Source organism: Capricornis sumatraensis, chromosome 13 (genome assembly GCF_032405125.1).
Source record: "Capricornis sumatraensis isolate serow.1 chromosome 13, serow.2, whole genome shotgun sequence".
Classification (NCBI taxonomy): Eukaryota; Metazoa; Chordata; class Mammalia; order Artiodactyla; family Bovidae; genus Capricornis; species Capricornis sumatraensis.
The window spans coordinates 31,509,840-31,523,991 of record NC_091081.1 but is presented as its reverse complement, the minus strand read 5'-3'; the positions used below and the strand labels follow the sequence as shown (position 1 = coordinate 31,523,991).

Below are 14,152 nucleotides of genomic sequence, written 5' to 3'. Positions count from 1 at the left end.
TTTGAGGGTGTAGACCTAGAAACAAGTACTAGGTCTGTTGGGACGCCTCCTTCAGCGAACTAAGCTGGAAGAAGACAGCCAGTGCCATGGTTTGAAGGTGTGTGTGCCCTCAAATTTGTATGTTGAAACCCTAATGCCCAATGTGATGTGTTAGGATTGCGAGGTGCATAGGTTGTGAAGGTGGAGCCCTCATGAATGGCATCAGTGCTCTTTAAAAAGAGGTCTCCAAAACCAGAACTGAAAGAGACACGTGTACCCCAATGTTCACTGCAGCACTGTTTACCATAGCTAGGACATGGAAGCAACCTAGATGTCCATCAGCAGATGAATGGATAAGAAAGCAGTGGCACATATACACAATGGAGTATTACTTGGCTATAAAAAAGAACACATTTGAATCAGTTCTAATGAGGTGGATGAAACTGGAGCCTAATATACAGAGTGAAGTAAGTCAGAAAGAGAAACACCAAAACAGTATATCAATGCATATATATGGAATTTAGAAAGACCATAACGATGATACTATATGCAAGACAGCAGAGAGACACAGATGTCAAGAACAGACTTTTGGACTATGCGGGAGAAGGTAAGGGTGGGATGATTTGAGAGAATAGCATTGAAACATGTATATTACCATATGTAAAAAGATGACCAGTGCAAGTTCAATGCATGAAGTAGGGCACTCAAGTCGGTGCCCTCGGACAACCCAGAGGGAGGGGGTGGGGAGGGAGGTGGGGGGGGGTTCAGGATGGGGGGCCACACGTGCACCTGTGGCTGATTTCATGCTGATGTATGGAAAAAAACCACCACAAGATTATAATTATCTTCCAATTAAAATAAATAAACAAAAAAATTTTTTAAAAGGGGGGCCTCCACAGCACCCCAGCCCCTTCTACCAGGAGGCCACAAGTCTGCAGACTGGAGGACGCCCTCATCTGACCGTGGGGGCACCCTGATCGCAGACTTCCAACCTACAGAACTGGGAGCTGTAGATTCCTGGTTTTATAAGCCACCTAGACTGTGGTGTTTTCTTATGGCAGTTCAAAGCACTAAGAAGACCGGCAATGCCTGGCCCCTCTGAGCCTCCACTGAAAGGTCATCTGCTCACCCAAGAAGAGTTCTGTGCTCAGGGGAGAGGAAGGCAGCACTCCACACCCGTGGTTATCCACTTAGAGCAATCACTTGCTTTCAGATTGTGTCTTGTTTCAGAAGGAAAATATGGAAAACACCGAAAAGTACAAAGAATATGAAGCCAGCTGAAGCCTCACCACTCTGAATTACAAATGGCTACTGAAGAAGGAAGAAGCCTGGCCAAAGGCTGGCCTCAAGCCTCACTCCTTCACTGGCGCTGTCATCTTAGACCAGTAATTTGACTTCTGGGGACCTTGGTTTTGTCATCTTTGAAAGGAGGCCATTGCATGGATGAATCCTAAGGTCTTGTGTTGTGGAGGCTCTTCGCAGTCTCCTGGAACATCCTGCCAGATGTCTGGGGTCTGCTGCTGGCAGAGGGCACTGCTGAGTGTCGGGTGCAAGAGAGCTGGGTGCACCTTGATCCCATCACCAGGATCCAGAGACCCCTGGCTCTTATGTCTATCAAATGGAGAAACCACCACCTGTCTTCTCCAGCACACAGAGCTGCTCTGTCAAATGAGCACATGTACTTAGGGGCATCTAGAGAAGAGTGCAGCCCTCAAAAATATACCAACAAGAGAATGGTCAGATCATGCGAACAAGTGAGTCCAGCCGCTAATGGAAAGTAGGGCTTGACTCTGGTATCCATCCTGTGTGCACACAGAGATGCCCTAATCACCGTAATCAAGAACTCAAATGAACTTACCAAACAGGTGAATGGGAAACAAGAGAGGCAGTTTCAGAGCCTGGCTTTCGGTAAATGTTAGCATGACAGCCGCAAAGCAGGCAGTGCTTCGAGAGCAGGTGGGAGACGAGGAGAGGTTTCCTGGCCCCTGCCCTTCACCTTGGTCACTGACTCAGTGTGAAACAGCGCCTGCAGGGAGGAGGAGGGTTCTCATCCTAGTTCACAGATCAGCCTGCGGCCACAGTGGGGGCAGTAAGCTGAGTTCAAGGCCAAGGATGACTAAACAGCCTCCTCAGCATTAATAACAATAATACTTGGCATTTATCTAGTTCTTTATGCTTTCAAAGTGCTTTATAATCATTAATCAGTTAACTAGCACTCACCAGTACCCCTGCTGTCTGCCTGCTGTGCTGAGCAGACAAAAGAGCCGCATGGGACCTGCTGGTTTGCAGGGGTATTGCAGAGGCAGGGAAAGTGAGGGCTGGGGCTTGTGGGGTGAATGGGGGCTGGTGGTATCAGCATCAGGAACTAAATTTGGAAGGAGATGGTTATGAATCAGTGCGGACAGATGTGGGCACGTTCCTTGACAAGGATGTCAAGCACACAGGCAGGGATGTGACCTGCATTTGGACAACAGGATTCAGTCCTTGGTAGATTAAGCACGGTGCTTTACTGGGGGCTTAGGATTTCCCTAAAATCAGATTGTTCCAGCCTCTGCTGAGTGAGATGACACCGGATATGGGATGCATCTGTGCCCCTCTGTTCTTCCGGACATTCAGGGACTGGGTCATTGCAATGCCCCAGTGGGTTCTAGGGTTCTGCACGTGGCCAAGATCCAAACTTGGAACTGTTTATCCAACTTGCCCTGGATACGAGGAGATTAGCCTTCCTGCAAAGGGTTAAAAGCAGGGTGCCTCCTGGAGGCTCAACAGTGATCCTGATGCTGATCATTGTTGGCAGAAGGTGGGGTGAGGTGAGCTTTCTCTCCTTCACCCGCATCCTGAACTTTAAATGGTGGCGGGGAAAATCACTACGAGGCGTCCAGGACTAGATAAAGCAGCAGAACCCGCAGGTGTAGTCAGGGGAGCTGTATGTACCAACAACTGTCAGCTCCCTACTTACATGGAGATCTGATAACTGTTGTACTTAGAGTAGAAACCAAAGTCATAAGCCGAATAAGTGACCAGAAGAAAGCGATTAGTCATCTTTCTTCCTGAGTGATCACAATACTTCTGAAGCTTCTCTACCTGCAACTTGCAATTTAGGGCCTTGTGTAATGACAGGGTAAGCATCTCTTATTGATCTCCAGACTCCTTAGTAAATTAAATGGCAGGTACACAAAGAGGTGAGGGACAGGAGTGTGGCACAGCCTTACAACACTTGCCCTGTTAGAACAATGTCCTGGTAAAGCCTGTGGGTCTCTGGGCTGCCCAGGAACCCCAGAACCGAAGCCTGTGGCTGGCAGAGCCTCCTGGGGCCAGTCCCTTGTGGTGAGATATGCATAAATCTGCCGATTAGCCTTGATTTATGGTCCTCCTCACTGCCTGGGGCTGTACCTTGTCAGATCTCAGGAACTAAAAGCGAGGCAAGGGCTTGGCTTCAACTTGGCTGGAAGACCCAGAAATGATAATAATAATTAACACAGCCCAACTTCCACTTGCACAATAAACAGTAATTAATGCATACAGCAGTCTAGGGAGGTATCTAGATTTGGATTATGAGCCTTAGTTGTCAGACAGGGAAACTGAGGCCACAAGGTTAAATGGCTTTTTCAAGGCCACACGAGGACTCTGTATCATACCTGAAATAAAATTTGGGCTTCCCTGTCTCCTAGTCTGAGGCCTGGATCATACCTGTCTGTCAACAAAGGCTTAAGAAAATCAAACTTAGACACACACACTGCAAAAAGGGGCATTTTCCCTGAGGTTTAGGAAAAAATAATACGTGAAGTGTGGCACTGACAATATCTAAACCAGATGATTACTGGAGGTGCTGTGCTCACTCTGTGAAGAAAGGCAATATTTCCTATATTTAACTGCATGTGAATGCATTTAACTGCATTTAATGTAAAGTATCCTGGAGGAGGCCATGGCACCCACTCCAGTATTCTTGCCTGGAGAATCCCATGGACAGAGGAGCTTGGTGGGCTACAGTCCATAGGGATGCACAGAATCACAGACATGGCGGAAGCGACTTAGCACGCACGTGCACACGCTGTTGGTCTGATATACTTCCTTTCTTTTTGGTAGTGTGAACTAAGGAGTTGATACTCTCAGGTGATTCAAATACTCCCAGACACTGCCTCCCGAAGGCCCAAAGCTCTGGATCTTCTCAATCAGTGTCTGTCCCTGTTGTAGTGCTTGCACGCTCAGTCATGTCCAGCTCTTTGTGACCCCATAGACTGTAAGCCACCAGGTTCCTCTGTCCATGGCATTTCCCAGGCAAGAATACTGGAGTGGGTTGCCACTTTCTTCTCCAGGGGATCTTTTCCACCCAGGGGTCGAACCTGCAGCTCCTGCATTGGCAGACAGTTTCTTTATCACTTAAGCTGCCTGGGAGTTGACTGGGGTAGTTAATCATAAACTAAAGAATTGAATGTTTTTCCAATAATTTGGACACTGCATGGGAATCACCTTTCCTCATGTTTACCTTGCCCTATCGTTGCCTGGGTATTATAAAATTTATATGAACTTAAAACCCCCAAATATCACTTGTACAATAATTGAAAATGGCCTCATTTGATCTCTTCTACTCATTATATCTAATAATTGATAAATTCAGCATAGAATAAACAAAATACAACTACAAAGCCAGTTATTTTCTCAAGGAAGATATTCTTTAGTGCAGTTGTCAAAAGAATAACCTTCCTTATTCTAGCATCTTAGTTGTCAGTGACAGAAACTCCGTTCAAATTGGTTTGGATGGAGAATTCCAGGGATGGCTTCAGGTATGGTGGGATTCCTATAAGCAAACAGTGTCATTGGCACCTGAGTTTCTCCATCTCAGCCTGGCCCAGGGCTCCTCTGTGGGGGCGAAGGTGGCCACTTGGATTCAGGCTAACTTCTCCTGGTGGAGCAGTCCTGCACATAAAGTCCCTTCCTTACTGATAACACAGGCAGAAAACCTGGGACTGACCACGGCTGGCCCACTGACCCGCCTGACCCTCTCTGAGATCATTGTGATAGGAGGGCATGTCGCTGTTGTCTAGGTCTAGGTTACACGCTCACTCAAAGAGCCAGGGCATTGGGTGGCCTCTCACATACCACTGGGGTTAAGGATGTGGGAGAAGTGGTTCCCCAAAAGAGAACCGGGGCACTGTCTGCAAAAGAGGAAAGGATGTAAGGAAGTTGAAAGCAACAGGTCTCAGGAAGTCCCTGGCAGTCCAGTGGTTAGGACTCTGCTCTCACTACCAAGGGCCCAAGTTCAATACCTGGTGGGAGAACTAAGATCCCACAAGCCATGCAGTGCAGCGCCCCCCACCCCCGCCACCCCCCACCCATCTCCAAAAGAGCAGCAGATCTCTACTACCTCCTGTGTAGAAATTTAAAAGTCTACATTTTCCCATACATAGTAACAGAATATTCTTCTAGATGCTATATCCATTCCCACTCATAAAACCCTGGCTGCGACCTCCAATACTATTGCTAAGGGACACCACCACCTGGAGGAACTTAAAAGCAAACGGGATTCGCCTACTAGTTCAAGTGTCTGCTCACATCCTGTTTATTCAGGATGCTTAAGGTCATGGACTTCAAGACCACACTCTAGAGCTGGGACAGGGAGCCAGTGCTGACAAGAAGGCAGATAGCCTGCCAAGCCAACAAGCGCCTCCTTGCCAAAGAGAGCTGGCAAATAACGTAGGCCTGGTGCATCTTGATTTTAATATAACATTGGATAAAATGTTTTCCAGTTGGCTTCTGGATCATTTGGATTTTCATGAGGAATACAGATAACTTTTGTGATCAAAAAGAAACCCCCCAAATCTGTAGAACATAAAGATGAAGGCAAGTGGGTAGGATGAGAACAAGACAGCTAAAGTGGTGTGGGGCTAGCTGAATCCCCCAGGTCTGCACCCAGAACATGTTACTTACATGCTAATATTGAACGTTAAATTGACAGTGTCTGAAAGATGTCCTCCTGTGGCTGAACTCACGTAACCTGGACATCCCACATTCTCCTGCCCTGGCGGGGCCCCTCCCCTGAATAACCCATGTCAGAAAACCCAGCTGTGTTCCCAGTCCACCTCTTGCCTTCTGAGGACTCCTGAGGAGTATGTCCTGGTCCCCAGATTCATCTGGTCATTTCTTGTCTCTCACTCTTGGTCAGCACTAGCTGCCTCTGTTCCCCCTAAGGACCCTCAAGGTTCTCTGGAACACAGTGAAAACAACAGGTTAACAGCATCGACTGAGAACTCTGGGCTAACACGAAGAAATTACAGAGCAGAAGAAGAAAGTTCAAGTGGATATCAGCTGCCCCACACGGCACTGGCCTTCCTCCTCGTCACTACCTTCCCCAGCCTGCTCTCAGTAAAGCACTGCTCTGCCGCACCTGACCAGGATAGATCATCTCTCCTGGAAGGGTGTCCCATAACATCTAGCCCTATACCTGATATCTTTTTTAAAAAAGGAAATAATCATCACAGTGTTCCTTCCAGAACAAAGAACAAATTGACTCCAAGAGCTACTTTCCTTCTTTCCTAGAAGGCAAAAGTCACTCACAGAACCAAAATGAAAATGTCTTTGTTTCAGCCATTTCAGGGTCCAGACTCAACCTTCAATAACAGGAAAACAATGGCAAATTTGAAAATAGAAGTTTTGGTCCCTGCCATGTAGGGTTTAAGAACAAGAAAGCATACTTGTCAAATCGGTGGAGAGCCAAACATGGAAAGGACTGCCTCTCTCCCAGAGGACAGATCATGAGGAACCAAGTCAAAGACGACACACCATGTCTCCAAGCTGAAGAGATGAATGGCTTGAGGAGAGACTGGGATAGGCTGGGTTAATTTCAGCTTGAGTCGCTAAGTTGTGTCTGACTCTTTGCGATCCCATGGACTGTAGCCCTCCAGGCTCATCTGTCCATGGGGTTTCCTGGGCAAGAATACTGGATTGGGTTGCCATTTCCTTCTCCAGGGGATCTTCCTGACCCAGGGATCAAACCCACATCTCCTGCACAGGTAGGCAAATTCTTTACCACTGAGTCACCGGAGAAGCCTGCCAATGAAGCCCAACTTCAGTGTGGGACAGAACAGAGAACCACGGGGCGTAAGGGATCCCAGGTTAGCGCACGCCAACCGGTCTATTACTAGTAAGTGGTGCTGGCACAAGACTGACGCTGTGGCAGAGGGGACAGGTGTGATCTGATCAGGCCACATCTGAGGTGCATCAGTATCTGTCCAAAGGAGGGTGCTCAGCAGACGAGGGTTTATAGATCCTGCCACGCAAGGTCTCAGAGTGCTTAACCTGGAGCAGAGAACTTGGGCTGAGGGGTAGAGATGACACATGGGAGTTGCGTCAGATCTTTAAAGGACTTAAAACTTGCTCTGTGTTGACCCAGTTGAGTGCAGTTAGAAGCAGCTGCTGAAAATTACAGGGATGAAGGCTTTTGCTCAAGAGCTCAATATTAAGAACTTGCTTATACTTAGAGGGGCTGCTTGGATCCCATGGCTGGAGGCAGAGAATGCATGATCCCCCTGGAGGTTGCCTTAGTGGGACTTCTGCCTGCACGGGAGGTGGCACAGATGACCTCAAAGTCTCCTCCTACATCAGAAGAATAACCCCGAGAGGAAGAAAGACACGAAGGCGTGCTCCAGGCCCTCTCAGGTCACGCACAGGGAGCACAGTGCTAGGGCAGAGATACTTCTGGGGGCCTATGAAACTTTAAGTTTTTTCTCACTTTCAAAAAAAAAGAGAAATTTTTAGGGCCCACAGAAATCAATGAAATTTGCTCTAAAAGAGGAAAACATGTTGAATAATTTAAAGTTACATTTTAAATATTTTAATATTGATATTATTATGATGGGAGGGGCTGACAAAGGCCCTGGTGCCCAGGGCCCTCGGAGGTCACAACGTGGCCTGGGCCCCTGGTATGAGGCCCCAGCTCCCTCCAGGGGTCCCCTTTTGGCACAGGCCTCTCCAGCTGTATGTTGTTACTTACAGCCCAACTCCTGACCTACCCACCATTCTGTGGATCTGGGGATGATCTCTGCTGTTTAAACAAAGAAGGACATTCTGTGTGTCAGAGGCAACCACTTGGTCCCAGAAAACTAAAAGCAAACAGAAGATGGGTCTTAACCACACACATCTTTCCTTCTCTTCCTCCAAAACACTGAACAACCACCAGCTGCCAAATGTCGTGCTGACGAATTGGGAACACAGAGCTGTGTTCAGTCCTCTCCCTGGCCCACCTCTACTGTCCAGGCAGGAGGAAGTTGGGGGCTTAGCACTGGCCCTATGGACTTGCTTCCCCCGCAGAGGGGACTCCATGATATCACATGCCCTGAGGCACACATATGTTCTCATTTTGCCACACTGAGAATATTGGAAATGATGGTCCCAGGCTGCAGGACTGGACTGGAGGTAAAGTGGTCTCAATACTCTGTGTGGAACTAGCACAGAAAAAAAATGCCGTGCACTTATCTACCTTCCCCTGCCCTGTAGCATTTCCCTCTATCCAAATGTATGTCTTTCCCAGTGCTCTGTAACTGTGTTTTTAAACTGTAGTAAAATACACATAATATTTAACAACAAAAGTCCATATGGTCAAAGCTAGGGTTTTTCCAGTAGTCATGTATAGATGTGACAGTTGGACCATAAAGAAGGCTGAGTGCCAAAGAATGGATGCTTTGGAACTGTGGTGTTGGAGAAGACTCTTGAGAGTCCCGTGGACAGCAAGGCGATCAAACTAGTCAATCCTAAAGGAAATCAACTCTGAACATTCATTGGAAGGACTGATGCCGAAGCTGAAGCTCCAATACTTTGGCCACCTGATGTGAAGAGCTGACTCACTGGAAAATAACCTGATGCTGGGAAAGATGGAGGGCAGGAGGAGATGGTTGGATGGCATCATCGACTCAATGGACATGAGTCTGAGCAAACTCCGGCAGATGGTGAAGGACAGGGAAGCCTGGCATGCTGCAGTCCACGGGGTCACGAAGAGTTGGACATGACTGAGCCACTGAACAACAATTTATCATCTTAACGTTTGTTAAGTGTACAATTCAGTGGTACTAAAAGTATTTATAATGTGGTGTAACCACCATGCTATTTACACCCAAACCTTTTCATCATCCCTAACAAACATTCTGGATATTATTCTGTATCCATCGAATAATAACTTCCTCTTCCCCATTCTCCCAGCCCTTGGTAACCACCATTCTATTTTGTCTATGAATTTGCCCATGCCAGGTATCTTGCATAAATGGCATCATACAATATTTATTCTTCTGTGTCTAACTCACTTTACTAAGCATAACGTTTTCAGGGTTCATCCACATGTAGCATGTGTCAGAATTTCATTCCTTTTCATGGCTGAATAATATTCCATTCTCTGGATGTACCATATCTCTTTATCCATTCATCTGTTCATGGACACTGGGGTTGTTTCCACTTTTTGGCTATTGTGGGTAATGATGCTGTGTGTACGGGTGTGCAAGTATCTGTTCAAGTCCCTGCTCTCAATTCTGTGGGATATATGTCAGGAATAGAATTGCTGGGCCATATGGTAGTTCTATGTCTAACCTTGCAAGAAACTGTCAGTTTGTCATAGTGGTTTTATTTTTTCAAAAGTAAGATCTTTTATCTGTCATCATTAAAGGACTGCATTTTAAACCTTCTTGGACTTGTTCAACTTTGGCACCTGTCTCATGCCCAGTCACTTTTCCAGAACTACTACCTTCACCATGTAACCCCATGAGTTTTCCCCAATTCAAACTTGGCATTCTTCAGCATTTTTACTTTTCTAAAGAAGACATCATGGAGTAGATAAATAGACTGGCAAGTCTTTTCTATGTCTTTTCCAATGCTGTTTGGAATCAATTTACTGACCACCTCTTTGAAGTCATTTGCACCTCTCAGGTCGTGATTTCCATCACCTCTGTGCACATCTGATGCACCTACTGGTGCTGGGCATAAGTGGTCTTCCAAATCTGACTGTTGCATTTTTTAGTAAAACCTACACAGAACAGATGAACACTGGTAGGTAGTCTTGACATCAACGTGAGCTTCAATCATGGTCTGACATTTTTTTTGACCATGGAGCACATTTTGTCATGGGTAAGATCCATGTCATGGAAATTAATCAGGCAGTTTTTTTTCCCTGAACATCCTTAGCAATTGGCTTGAATTTCCTAAATGCAACTTCATCATTCTGCAGATCAGCAAGACTCACTTCAAAAATATAACCCTTGAGGCCATCAGATGCGATTTTAATTCCTTGAATTCCAGTGGCCAGTGTTTTACCAGTATTTCTTATATCGAACATAGCTGGTGCTTTCACATCATACTAATCTTTCTTAGAAAATGGGTCAACCATTTTCTTCTTGGCTCCCTTTTTGCCTCCTTTCATATGGTGCTTGTTCTTGACAACTGCCATGGGGCCCCTGCTGCTGCTGCTGCTGCTAAGTTGCTTCAGTCGTGTCCGACTCTGTGCGACCCCAGAGACGGCAGCCCACCAGGCTCCCCCATCCCTGGGATTCTCCAGGCAAGAACACTGGAGTGGGTTGCCATTCCCCTCTCCAATGCATGAAAGGGAAAAGTGAAAGTGAAGTTGCTCAGTCGTGCCCCTAAGAGAGCCAAAGGGTGGAAGTACAACTCCAGTGGGAACTTAGGCCCTGTAATCATGCTTTGATGGGAATGCTCACAGGTAGGTCGCTTTCTTGGGTAGAGATGGTTGGGACATTTGACCTGGGAATAGAGGTGAATAATTGCTTTGACATCCAGGACAAAGGACCCAAGAAAAGCCTGGTTATACCTTAGGCACTCTCTGGGCCACAGTGCTGACAGGCCACCCCAGATACTTTCCTTGTGAGGGTGGTTGTCACATGGATAGAAACTGGAAAACCATTTTACAAATGGAATTACTCACCAGTGTCCCATGATCAGGCAAGCACAATACCACTGGCCATTACCCAGGACAGAGAAATGGCCTCCTTAGAACTTTGCATAAGGGCATTCATTTATATATATATATATATATATATATATAAAATTATAAACTATATGAACATAAGAAGAGTAGATAAGCACATATTAAATCATAACAAAATTATTCCATCACATCTACCAATCAGCTTAACAAATAACATTACTGACACGTTTGAAGTTCTGTGTCTATCTGTTCCCAAGCACATTTTCATTCTCCACCTCACAGGTGACCTGAATTTAGTCTATAACTTTCTTTTCTTTCTTTATAGTTTACCATAAACACATAGAAGGCTGCATTATAATGCATTGTCCAATTTTGCATGTTTCTGAACCTCACATAAGTAAAAACATCTGGATTTATTTTTCTGTGACTTGCTTTTTTCACGCATCATTATACTTTCAAGACTCTTCCATATTGCAATGTGTAGCTGTAGCTCATTAATTTTCACCGCTGTGTTGTGGGCTCCATTTTATGCCCATCCTTAATGTATTTATCTATTCAACTGGAGATGGGCTGTTTTGGTTATTTCCTGAGAGCTCATTCTAATCAGGGTTTTTATGCTCACAGTAATTAGCAATAAAAGATTTTAGGTGTCTTCCTACATGTGTAGGTTTTCCTCTAGATTGTTTAAGCATGAGGGAAACAGGTACAATGGCCCTTTTTTGTTGTTGCTGGATTAATAAATGTTGAGTGGTCCTACCCCATCACCCCACACTTTTTCTGAGCACTGGCTCTCTCTGAACCAGCGCCCATATTTATAACCACGACCCCATCAGAGCTGATTGGGCCAAAGGTAGATACTTCTCTCAAGCTGGGCCAATCAGATGCCCTTTCTTCTGTTACCAGAAGAGAGTGGTCTTTGTTTCTTTGCTGGTTAGCCCTGTGAAAGTGGAAATCTGGGAGCTTGGATCAGCTCTGCTTTCCCCTGCTCAGGGAGGGGAAGGGGTAGGACAAGGGGAAGGGTTAAGGTATAAACGAGAGGACTGAAGAGGATGGACAGTGGTTTTAAGGAGAGACTGTGAGGTGGGCTGAGAGGCCTAAAGCCTGGTGGCCTCAGCCTCAGCACTTTGCAGAGACTTGGCCCTTGGGTCCCTTGAGGTCCTCTGCTGTGTCTTTACAATAAATTGATCTTTTTGACTTAAATTAGTTTCAGTTGTTTTCTATTACTTGTAATCAAAGACCTCTACTTTTCTATTCAATTTGCTTCTTCCTAGCCATTCAAAGGAACGGCAGGGCTGTCACGGACCCCTATTAACCCGAGTGAGTTAAATTCTTTCCTCGCCTAACAAGAGATAGGAAATTCTCCACTTTCAGAGTCAGTCAGCTTCAGGGAGCTAAACAATGGAGTGGATGGTTAGCTGCTTGCTAGTTTTATGTCAACAAGGTATAAAGTAGCTATGATAGTTTTATCTCGAGTTATTTTGACCAGCTCTTAGAAATGACTGAAGAATCTTCCTCTTAACTTCCTAAAAACAGGTGCTTGATAAACATACCCCACCCTTCTCCCATTATCCTCAGGTGCTTAGGAGGGTAACCTTGAATAAATGAAATTCTACAGATAATCCCCAAACCTTATCTAAACTCTTATCTTGGCCAATAGCTTCCTCTTCTTCCTTTTAGCAGAGCTGTTGACAAGAAGCAAATGGACTGTGACAAGCTGGAGTTTTTATCTTTTTATTTCCCTCCAACGCCTCCAGTGGAGCTGTTGAAGAACAATGACAAGGACAAAGAGACCGATGGCAGGTGGGCAAAGAGAAGAAACAAAGCCTGGATGGTTTGCGCACTGGCAAGCCCAGGAGTTTGTCTTAAATGGGCTGGGGGGGAACACAGATCAGTAAGGAGGAGGAAGAGAAGCGGCGGGAAGGGGAGCAGGCTCATTCGGAGGGGAGGGGGGCTCCACTCCGTGTTTCACAAAACACCGATCCCAAGTTGGCACAGCTGCACTTACAAGACAACGTGCTCTCAGCAGAGCCTTCAGTGAGATTTCGAAGGTGTGGGCCTCGCTGAATGGAAGGGAAGCTCACTTGCCTCCCAAGCTTGGTTTTGCTTAAAATCTTCTATCTTCTTCTGTAGATCTTCTCTTAGGTACAGCCCCTAAAAAGGCGCCGTAGTTTTCACTCTAGTCTCTGCCACGCAGTGAAGCCAAGGGCGCGCACCCCACGTCTCACTCTAGAGGTAGCCATTAGGCTTTGATGTGTAATTTGAGGCAAGCGATCTTCTGCCGCCCCTTTCTTTTTGCACTGAAAACCACTGTACGGCCACAAAGCTCAAGTTCAGAGAGGGGAGGATGACTCCTCAGCAGCGCCATCTTAGAACCGAGGGGAAGACGGTCGCTTAAACCTCAGCCCATTGAATCAGATCAGCATTTGCTGTGATGTTTCAACTGTAACATTTCAAACTTGCTCTCAGCAGCTGTTAGGTACTCCTTGCTGAGACCTTGAATTTGGAGGGCACTACCAGCACAGAAGCTCACCAGCAGAGGAGGACAATGGTGTTTCATTATTCATGGAAACATGCTGCTCGTGTGCTTCGGTCTGAGCTTTTGATGAACAGAAAATGCTCTGAACTTATTTTCCTTTTAGTGAAATCCTGACACAGCACTTCTGATTTCAAAGGAAGCTGTATAAAAAAGACCAATAGAAAACCCCACAAAATGGGACCACCTTAAAATCAAGTTTACTGGCTAAATGGGATTAAACTAGAGTTGTGTTTTAAAAAAGAATAAACCAGAAAAAAAAAAAAAGTCTTTGCTGCATGGTGCCCACTTCTATCTAAACAGCTCTGAAGTGCAGATGCATGCTGTCACTGGAGCATCTCTGGAGAGAGCGTGGGAAGTTAAAAGTCAGTGTTTTTGATTAATTAATAATCATCCTCAGCTGTGTTGGCAAATGATAAAAACAAACTGTCTGCCTTTAAAGTAAGGGTGGAAGATGTGTGCTTACCCAGAACCGAGGGGGAAGGAGGAAGAGCCCTGTTGGCCTAGTCGTCCCTTGGCTGGTCTGGTGGTGGCTGAACAAAAGCAATGCTGTGTGTCTCTTAGCCGGTGTGCTCATGAAAACAATCACAGCTCGGGTGGTCAGTCAGGGAGGTGAGTGAAGGAAGCCAGTGTCTAAGGGCTCCCCAGTTGTCTTCTAGAAAAACCCAACTGAGCATTTGCAGGAATAACTATTTCTCCATGTTTGTCATTGTGGGGTT

At 46.0% G+C, this 14,152-nt stretch overlaps 1 pseudogene; it reads right to left on the bottom strand.

The window, feature by feature from the left end:
- Positions 1–9,926: 9,926 nt before the first annotated feature.
- LOC138089759 (small ribosomal subunit protein eS1-like) lies at positions 9,927–10,405 on the bottom strand (annotated as a pseudogene).
- Positions 10,406–14,152: the final 3,747 nt, after the last annotated feature.